Source organism: Pongo abelii, chromosome 3 (assembly GCF_028885655.2).
Source record: "Pongo abelii isolate AG06213 chromosome 3, NHGRI_mPonAbe1-v2.0_pri, whole genome shotgun sequence".
Classification (NCBI taxonomy): Eukaryota; Metazoa; Chordata; class Mammalia; order Primates; family Hominidae; genus Pongo; species Pongo abelii.
The window spans coordinates 24,028,576-24,039,802 of NC_071988.2; positions in this window are offsets into that span (position 1 = coordinate 24,028,576).

Sequence of the window (11,227 nt, forward strand, 5' to 3'; positions counted from 1 at the left end):
CCCTGGAAGTGCCTCAGTTTCCCTTCATCAGGAAAAGCAGGGGAGCAGAAAAGAGTGTTTCAGCTTTGCTAAAAATAATCTCCTTGAGAGCAGGGATTGTGCCTACAGTGCCTGGCACGTAGTAGGTGCTTAATAAATGTTTGTTGAGCTCAATTTAGGTACTTGTCTTCTCATAAATACTATAAATAGCATTTAATGAGGACTTGCCATACACCAGGCACTTTTCTAAGCATGTGACATGTCCCTGCATCTAATCTTTACAACACTGTATAATTATCTGTCATGATCCCAGGCCTGATACTCAGCAGGTAAAAACCAGGATGGCCCTATTGGTCACTGAAATATCAAAATACTTCCATACAGATTGGTAAATTATGGCTATTCTGTGTCCCTTGAATGAATCTTATATGTACTTCTCTCCCCCATTCAACACCCCAGTCCAGCAGAGACCTAGTGGGCATGGCCCAGGAGCCTCCCTCATGACTGAGAGCTCTCTATGGCTCTCCTACAATGGCTCGCATTCCTGGATCAAGTTGACAAGACCTTAAAGAGGTAGGCAAAGCCCTGGTGCAGGTGGTGCTGGTACCTCGGCACGTAAATGTTTGGTGCCTATCTAGCCATCCAAGCAAGACTGGATGGGGTCTTTCAGAACTAATGTACCTGCCGTCACCCACCAGCGCCCACATGTGGGAATGGCAGCCTCTGGCCTGAATTTCGTGGGCTGTTGAATATCTGGAATCCTAATTACCCATGTATGTGAAGGAAAAGAAAGCTGAGGAGTTCAAAGAGTTTTTTTTAAAGATTTGATGAAATTCACATAGCTAGTAAGGGGTGGGTCCAGGGCTACACTGCCTCCAAAATCCACACCCCCTACTCCCCGCTCTTGTGCTGTGTTACAGTGTCAGTTTGCTAGGGCTGACAAAGGACCACAGACGGGGGTGTTTAAATAGCAGAACTTTATTGTCTCAAAGTTCTGAAGACTAGAAATCTGCATTCGAGGCGTTGGCAGGGTTGGTCCCTTCCAAGGGCTTTGAGAGAAGGATCTGTTCCAGATGCTTTTGGTCTATGTCTCTTCACATCATCTTTCCTTTATGCATATCTGTCTCTGTGTCTAAATTTCCCTTTTTTATAAGGACACCTGTCATATTGCATAAGAGAGCCACCCAACTCCAGTATTTCATCTTAACTAATTACATTTGCAATGACCCTATTTCAGCATATGAATTTGGGAGGAGGGCACAATCCAGCCCTTATAGCGACTTTCTTTTCGATGAGACATCCCCCCCCCCAATTATAACAAAGTTAATTAGGCATTTACATAAGTCATCTAGAGAATGTTCACTTTGTGTAGGTCCACTAGGTCCCAACAGTTTGAATTGGCGCTCACTCAGTAATATTTGCCCTTCTTCCATGCAATCCACATCTTTCTATTGTGCCAAATCATTTTGATACCTAGTTGAAGGCTGCGAGATGGGGCATTTTGGACTCATTTTTATTCTTTTTCATGCTTCTCCAATGTCCTGAAGCTCACTGATGTTCACACAATCAGTGGCTGGTATGTGAGTCAGCTCTTGTCCCTTCAGCAGTTTAGTGAACTCTGCAGCTGGCGAGATCCTGGAACTACTATTCTCAAATGATGAATCCCTTCTTAGTTCAAGGAGATACTACAAAGGCTTTCCCCAGTGAGTGCTATAGGAAGGTATTGCCTTTGGAACTTTTCTCTCACTGGGGGCTCCTGCTATATTCCGAGTGTGTGAGATGGTTGTCTGGTTTTCTTGCGTACCCCTTTGAAACACACAGTAACCTTGGTCTCAGATGCAGTGTCCTCGGACTTGGAAAATCATTGGACCAAAAATGTCTACAACTTATTTTTCCCCTTAGATTTTCTTTTTTTTATTGATTTTCCATTTTTAGCACAAGATTGATCACCAGCAAAATACCAATTTACATACAGATTCTGCTAAACTCAGCATCCTATATACTTGGGACTTTTTCATCCATAAACCAATTTTTTAAAGAGAGAGAGCCTATTATCAGAAGTGTCCCTGATGACACTCAAGATGGTCTATAGGGAACAAGCTCAGAAGGGTCACAGCCTGGTGGGGTGAGCTCAGCTGATTTGTGAGCATAATAACTATGGGGACAAGGTCACAGACTGATACTCACAGGGACAGGTTAATATTTTGCTTACTTCTGTGGCCACAAGCCTAAACTGCAAACCTTGGTCAGCTATCTTACAAGTTCATTAAATGACATTCAACAAATACTTTTTGAGTTCCTACTATGTTGAGTTCTTGCTATGCCAGGCATTGTTTAAGTACTAGGATGAGTAGGAAAGACAAGAAGGACATAAACTTTATCCACATGATGTCTATAGTATAGTGGGGAAGCAGATATCAAATGATTATGCAAAAATTATTTAATCACCAAGATGATAAATGCTATGAAAGAAAAAAAAAAGGTTTTCTTTGAGAGATCTAATAGGGAATCTAAGTGAAGGGTCATTGAAAGCAAGACCTGAAGGATGTATAAAAGTTAGGTAGCCAAGAAGATGGGCTGAGAAGGAGTAGCACGGGGGCAGAGAGAACAGGTGAAAACAAAAGAACTTGAATGAAGATTAGTGTGACCAGAGAATAGAGAGGAGGGAAGAGAGTGACAGGAGATCAGACTGGAGGGAGGAGCAGAGCCTTAGTCATGTGTTAGGGAAGTTAGAATTTATCACACAAGCGCTGGGAACCTTTGAAGTGTGTATTAGGATTAAAGCTAAGCTTCAGTAACAAAGACACCCAAATATACAGTGGCTTGACTAAGAAAGAATTTGATTTCTCCTTCACAAGACAGGTTGCCAGGGCAGCCCTGCTCCCCAAGGCCACTCTGAGCCCTAGATTCCTTACAAATTGTGATTCTCTCTTCACCTCGGATACTGCCCTCAGATGCAGGTTTGAAGCTGGGTTGCAGCTCAAGTGTGTTTTAACATGTGGGAAGGGAAGAGGTCCAGGCAATATCCTTCTAAGCAAGTGACAGGGAAGTAGCATATGTCACTTCCACTCATATTCCATTAGTGAGAACAGACATATGGCTACACACCACTGCAAAGGAAGCAGGGAAATGTATTCTCTAGCTGGGTAGCCATTTGCCAAGAAAGAGTAGCACCACTCTGACCCAAAAGATCTTAAGCCATAAAGTGATGAGATCAGATATTCAAGTATTTATAGCTGAAAAAAAAAGGATCTTGGAAGTCACTTAATCCAAACTCTTCATCTTAAACATGTGAAAACCAAATGAGGTCCATGAGTTTAGATACTATTGCTGCATAACAAACCATCTCAAGTTTAGTGGTGTGAAACATCTCATTCTGTTCATGGATTCCATGCTTAAGAATGCAGAAAGGCCACAGTAGGGTCAGCTGGCTCTGCTCCATGAAGCATGAGGCCTCAGCTGAGAAGATTCAAAGACAGAGGGTGACTCAGTGGCTGGAGGCTGGAGTTATCTGAAGGCTCATTCTTTTGCATACCTGACACCTACTTTGGGAGGACCCAAAGACTAGGACTGTCAGCTAAAATGCCTTTCATGCGGTCTCTGCATGTGGTGTTTCTTCCTCATAGCACAGCTGCTTCAGGGTAGTGGATTTTTCTCATGGTGCCATGGAGTTGCAAGAATGACTATTCTAATTAACAAAGTGGAAACTATACTGCCTTTCATCATCTATTCTTGGAAGTCATTCAACATCATTTCCACCACATTATTTTTTGGTTATGAGTGAGTCAAAAACTTGTCCAGATGCCACCTCTTGAGTATGGATGAGTATCAAGGTTTCATTTTAAAGGAGCTTGTGGGATGGAAGAAATTGTTGCAGTCACCTTTGGAAAATGCAATCTACCACAGTGGCCACATCCACTGGCTACAATGCCCATCTCATATACAAAATGAATAACCTCTCTCCTAAGACACCCAAAGTTTTGTCCTGTTACTACATCAGTTATAAGTCCAGAATCTCAACTATATCTTGTCCAAGTGTAGTTGAGGCTCCTCAGGTACAGTTTTTTGGGTCAATCTTCCTCTTGTTCTGTAGATCTATGAACTAAAGAGATGAGTTCTCTGTCCCTTATGCCAGTAGCATGCCACAGTAGAACAGGCATTGGATAACTGCTGTAGACATTCCTGTTCAAAAGCAGGGAAAATGAAAGGCATTGGTGGTCACTGGTCCATAGCAATTCTGAAATGTGGGGACGGCTTAGGACTCAGTCATACTCTCTGGGAGTTTTTCTTCATGGCTCTTGGTTCAGTCCTCTGAGTTATCCTTCATTTTCCATAAGACATATTTCAGTATGTAATTGAATAGCCTTTTTAGCCTGGTTCTTGCCTTTAAAAGACTGGGGGTGGGGTAGGGTCAGAAGGATTCTTTTCATCTGGTACTGTCTCTGTTCCTGTCTGTCAAAGCTAACATGCTTCCTTTTAAAAAAACTTTGTGGTGTTTTGTTTTGTTGTATTTTGTTTTACTTTGTATCAATGTATAGTCAACTTTATAGACAAAAATCACACTTACAAATCTCTTTGAGTCAGGTCCTTCTCTATCTTGGGTCTTTGTATCACTGTTGTGGGACAGTGCCCTCAAGATTCTTTGAAATCTTATTGTTTAATAAAGAAGGTCTACAAGACAAACACTATAAATTCTTAAAGAAGGACTTTTATGTTCCTGGAAGCTTCTCTGAAGTAGCATGTAAGATATTTCTGAGGCTTAAACAAGGGATCTTACAGTCCCATTCTGAATTTATATTTTCCCAGAGCCTGTTTATTAATTTGGGACACTTTCCTGGCGAAGATGACTATTCTGACTCCTTATCTATCCTTCCAATTAGGCTTGAAGACTTAAGAATTCATTCTTGGCTGGGCACGGTGGCTCACACCTGTAATCCCAGCACTCTGGGAGGCCGAGGCGGGCAGATCACCTGAGGTCAGGAGTTCAAGACAAGACTGGCCATGGTGAAACCCCGTCTCTACTAAAAAAAATACAAAAAATTAGCCAGGCATGGTGGTGGGCACCTGTAATCCCAGCTACTTGGGAGGCTGTGGCAGAAGAATCGCTTGAACCCGGGAGGTGGAGGTTGCAGTGACCCAAGATGCTGCCTTTGCACTCCAGCCTGGGCAACAGGAATGAAACTCCATCTCAAAAAAAAAGAAAAAAAGGAATTCATTCTTGAGTTTCTCTCACTCCTCCCATTTTGTTATAGGGAACTGAAAGAAGCTAGTCAGCACCCTCAATGCTTTGCCTGGAAATCAAGTTTAATAAATATGCTTTCCATTTTATGCATTATCACGGGAAACAGTTTTGCTGAACTTTGTTCCACTGTATAACAAGGATCTCCCTTTCCTGGGTTTCCAGATAACATATTCCTCAGTTTCCTTTAAACCCTCATCAACACTCCCCTTGAGGCCATTCCAGTTTGTCCTACCTTCCCTCAGGGGCTTCCAGAACCCACTGCGGAGTGTCCCAGTGCTAATACTACATGTTTCTGTTTTTTGTTACAATTGCCTCCCACTTCCAGCTTCCAAATTTCTGTTTCAATGTTTCTGTTTCTATTGCTGCTGATTCTGTTCCTATTGCTTCCAAACTTGGTAACACAGAATAACCATTTTATTATTCTCACAGATTATGTCAGTCAGGAATTCAGAAATGGCATAACAGGGAAAGCTTGTCTCTGCCCTGTTTAGGGTCTCAGCTGGAAATGCTTGAAGGTTGGGAGTGATTCCCTGCTTGGGACTGTGGATCGTCTGAAGGTTTCTTCAATCGCATGTCTGGCACCTGGGCTGGGTGAACTTGAAGACGAGGACTGTTAACTGGAGCACCTACATGGGGCCACTCCGTGCCACTTAGCTTCCTCACAGCATGGCAGCCTCAGGACAGTCATACTCCTTACAGGCAGCACGGCTCCTAGTGCGAATGTTGCAGTGGACAAAGCAGAAGTGGCATTGCCCTTAAGACCCCCAGCCTCAGAAATAATGCATGGTCACTTCTGCTACATCCCATAGGTTACAAGGAAGTCCCAAGCTCATCTGGATTTGAGAGAAGAGGACATAGACTTCTCTTGATGAGAGAATATCAAGGTCATATTGTAAAGGAGTACATGAGATGTGAGGTTCTTGCAGCCATCTTTCGAAAATATAATTTCCCACATCCAGCAAGGTCATTACTGATGAAGCAGAACTGAAACTCAGTTGTGTTTATGGCCAGACCCCTGTTCTTTCACTATACCATGCTGATGAGTCAATAGCATCATTTGCATGAATGAAAGATCTTACGTTATTAAAAAGAAAAGTTGAAACATGAGGCAAGAAGCCAAATTCAGTCTCAGTTGAACATTCTCTGTATTACAAATGCAGCATAAATATATGTTTTCCATAGCTCTTGCAGAGCAAACAGCTGCATTTATTTGCGTCCAAAAACATGGAAAAATTCCAAACTATAAGCAAAGGGAAGGAACTCAAGAACACGACTCAAACTTCTGTAAATGTAAATCTTCATAAAAATAGTTGTAACATTGATTAAAACAGGTGCTGGAACCTTCTCCTAGCCTGAAGTATTCCACTTACAAACAACCCCCTTCCCGTATAATGATGTTTTCTAGGAACTACTCATATATTTGGCTAAGCAGTCAAATGCCTATTAAACTTCCTTATATTGACTTGATCTACCACCTCCTCCTCCATCTCCAGCATACACCAACTCTGGTTCTCTATACACTCATGCACACACACACACACACGCACACGCACACGCACACGCACACACACACGCGCACACACGCACACGCGCACGCACGCACACACACATACACTCATGCACACACACGCGCACACACACACGGACACGCACACACGCACACACACGCACACGCGCACGCACGCACACACACATACACTCGTGCACACACACACGGACACGCACACATGCACGCACACGCACACGCATGCACGCACACACACATACACGCATGCACACACACGCACACATGCGCACACACGCGCGCGCACACACACATACACTCATGCACACACACACACACACTCATGCACACACACACACACACGCGCGCGCGTGCGCGCGCACACACACACACATTCTTTCCTGTATCACCCTGGAGTCCTTTAAGGTTCCTTAGATCTTTTACAGGGGATATATATATATAGAGAGAGAGAGAGAGAGATATATATATATATATATAGAGAGAGAGATATATAGATAGATAGATAGATATATGCTTGGCTTGAAAAAAAAGTCAGGGTACTTATACCTGTGCACATCCATGAAATCTAAGTGAATTTCTTCCTTTTGCCCCATGGATAGAGTCTAGAAGAAGGATAGGACAAAAAAAACCTCTATAAAATGGCTCACCCCTTTTCCTCCCTCTATCACATTCTATGTCTGGTCTGGGAATCTGAAAATGTCAGGCAATGCATTGTTCCCTGTGATTGAGCATTAGCAAGACAGCTCTTTGAAAGGATTCTATTACATCTTTATGTCTTTGCACATAAACTTGGACTTCTCTAAAAACTCAGTTCAAATTTGATTTGCAGTGAAAATTCTTAAAGTTGTGGTAAAGATTTTAAGAGATAAAGAAGGAAAATACTATTCAGGGATTACTGTGTGCAAAGCAACATGCTATGTATTTTTCTAGAGACACGTACATTGGACTGTGGTAGCATAAAAGAGGTTAAGATTAATACTATGTGTAGATGATGCAGGTGCCCAGGAAGGAGAAGATGGTGAAGGGGAGGAGAGGGTAGGGTATTGTGAGGGAAAGTGGGCACAAGCTTTTCCTGAAGGATGCCTAGGAATTCCAACAGAATGGATGGTATGCATAAAAGTCAAAGGCTTAACATGGACCGCCAGTATTTCTCATTTTCTTCATGAACTCACTGACTCCTTCTCATTGTCAATATACGAATCTAACCATGACTGGGTGATCCAAGACTCCCCTCTCAGCTCCTACTACTCTTGTTCTTGCTTTCTTTGCTCCAATCACACTTGCCTGGCCCTTTCCCACCTCAGGGATCCCCTGCTTGGAATGCTCTTCCAGAACTGTGAAAGAATAAATTTCTGTTGTTTTCAAGCCACTGAGTTCATGGTAATTTGTTACAGCAACCCTAGGAAACTGGTACAGGTGCTGTCATGGTCTTCACAGGGCAGAGGTGTCTTCCTGTCACTCCCTAATGTGTCCAAAAGCTGAAATGAGTCCAGAAGGTCAGGAAGGCAAAGAACAAGAGGAATGGGGTGAACTTCCTGTGGCAGGCGGGGCAGCACACTTCCCCTTTTCAGGTGACATTTATGGTCAACTGAAATGATCTTGCATTATTGCTAAACTTCATCTGCCAGGTTGCTACAGTGTCATGCATTGAGCTATGTGTCTGCCTAATTTAAACAAAGAATCAGTGCCCTTTTTGCAGAGAGCTTTTATCCACTGGTTCTTTTATGAAAGGCCGAGGTATGGAAATCCAGCCTCTACACCAGGGGTTTGCCGTCCCATGGTCTGGTGAAGATGCTTGGTCCCATTCCGAGCTGGCCTAAATGTGCTGGTTTATGACTTCTGTGTTTCCTAAACTGATTGCCAAGCAGCTCTGCTCTGCTGATTCTCAAAAACAGCCCGTTGTCTGCAGCACTTTTTCTCATGTGGGCTCCCAGAGAGTGGGGATCGGCTTTCAGCGGCTCATGAATCATGGTCTCAAGGATTCTTCTCAGAGTGAGGCAGAAAGATTTCTGGGTAGATGAGGAAATTTTACAACATCTCTTCTCCCTCTTAATCATTAGCGCCACCACCGCTATCATTTCCATAATCATCTTCATAATTATTTGAAGTGGAAAGGGGGTAGGGTAACTGCTTAATGAAAAATGGGTGGGAAAAAATAGAAACGGTGGAAATAGGTGATTGAATAGCCTCTCTCAGAAATGCACATCATGTGTGATTACAGACAGTTTGAAAGATCAGACCTCAACACCCTTTTCCAACGTAAACTCTGTCTCTCCTCTTCTTACACCCTTCACCGCAGTCCAAGTGAATCTCTGACTTTCTGTCATAAAGACTTCCTGATTCCCTCCCTCTGTGCCTCTGCTTGTGTTTTGCCTAGAACACCCACTCACATCACAGAAGCTTCCAGCTAGCCCTGCTTCTGAACTCCCGAAAAGTCTTATCTGAGCCTCTTTGGGAGCTCTTGTCATTTTCTGCTTTATATTTTATTGCTTATATACATATTTTTTCCCTACCTGATTATGAACTTTAGACTGTCTCTCTGACTCTCTCCCTCTCCTCCCATCAACCAACAAGCATGCACTTTGGATGCAGGTTCTCAACAAATGTCTATGGAAAGAACAAGAAACTAGAAGTTTGCTATCATTCTTTTAATAGACAAGAATGTGTTGACAAGAAAAGTGTTTATCAAAGCCTGCTATGATTCTCCAAACACCTTTCCACCTTTCCTCTTTTTCCTGGACATACAGACCAATGACATTTGCTTGCCTGTTTTTCAGCTGGAGGAGACCCTGTAACTGGGTGAGTGGAAAGTGAACAGAAATGACGTGTGCCACTTTTAAACCTGCATTAAATCTCCATGCATGACCTTCCATTTCCTTTCCCCTCTGCCAGCTTGGTACAGATAAGCATGATGACCTTGGAAACCACAGCTAGAAGCTGGCGAAGCCACAAGACAGAAAGAACTTGCATCCCTGAGTCATCGCATGGAGGGAAGCCACCTACCATTCAGAAGCACCATTTTGGGATTCTGTGTAAGAAATAAATGTGTCCCATGTTTCAGCCATTGCACAATTTTGGGTTTATGTGATTACATAAACAGAATGATTATAGCAGCTAGGATTACCTTAACCAGTGTAATAAATAGGCTTTACTATTGCTGAAAAAGTACAAAAACGATGATTCTTGGTTTTCTTAGGCAAATGATTTTTTTCTACTTTAGGCACAAATATGTCCACTTTAAAATTTTAATTTTCATTGTAGGGTATTTAAAGACCACTCCCATTTCCAGAAATGTTCTCACTCAGCCACTCCCCAACTCCCTGCTCCCTCAGTGAGGGGAAGCAGAAAAGGTTTTGGTTGTTCTTCCCAGAAGTTGTCATACTGAGACATTATTCCAGTTTCAACAGCAAACAAGAGGGTTCCTGCTACTCTAGACAGGGAGAGTTTATAGAGATAAGTTAGAAATCATGATAAAAAATTTCTGTCTTAGAGATCATAAAATTTAACTTTTTTTGATATTAACTTATAAAACAAACTTCTAGTGTTCTGAGCTAGAGAAGGGAGGCACCCTCTGGCACAAACTCGTACCTAAAATTATAGAAGGCTCTTGCTCTTCAAAGGATTCTCACTGGTACTACCTGCTTGGTGTAATTATTCCAGGTAACACATACTTAATGGTTTCCTGTTGCCTCGTGGAATAAAGTCTAAACTCTTTTGTCTGGAATTTAAAGCCTTCAGTGATGTAACCCTAGCTTTTCTTTCTAATCAAATATGTGTTCAATATGCTGTACTTTGTCCCATTTCTATTTTTTTAGGCTGTTCCACCACGATCATCATATGTATATGTATATATATGTGTGTATATATATGTATATGTATATATATGTGTATATATGTATATGTATACATACATAATGTATTATAAAATATTTGTATATATTGTAAAATATGCATATGTATCTGTGTATGTATATGTGTGTGTATTTATATATATGGTTATTTATTTTATTTTATATATATATATATCTCTCAGTACAGGCAAGGCTATGCCACAGTGCAAAATTAAGCCTAAACTTCCAGTGCCTTAGCACATGATAGGTTTATGTTTTGCTCCTACTACATATCCATTGGGAGGTGTGTGTGTTTGGGTGGGGGGATGTGTCTCTGCTCTACACCACCACTCAGGTACCAAGGCTGATGGGCTTTCTACCATCTTTAGCTGCAACACCTGGGGTTAGTGACCTTCTCATTCACTGCAGCAGAAGAGAAGAGAGGCCAAATGAGCCAGCACTTTTATACACATCGAATTGGCTAGAACTAATCACATGACCCTAACTGCAAAAGCACTGGGGAGCAAGCAGGTGGAGGTTATGCAGTGCATATTTTATGAGCATTATTGTCTTTGCCACTTATACATCTTCCAGAAAGCCTTCCTGGTTTCCTCTGGCTACAAACAATGTCTCCTGCCTCTGAATTCTGGC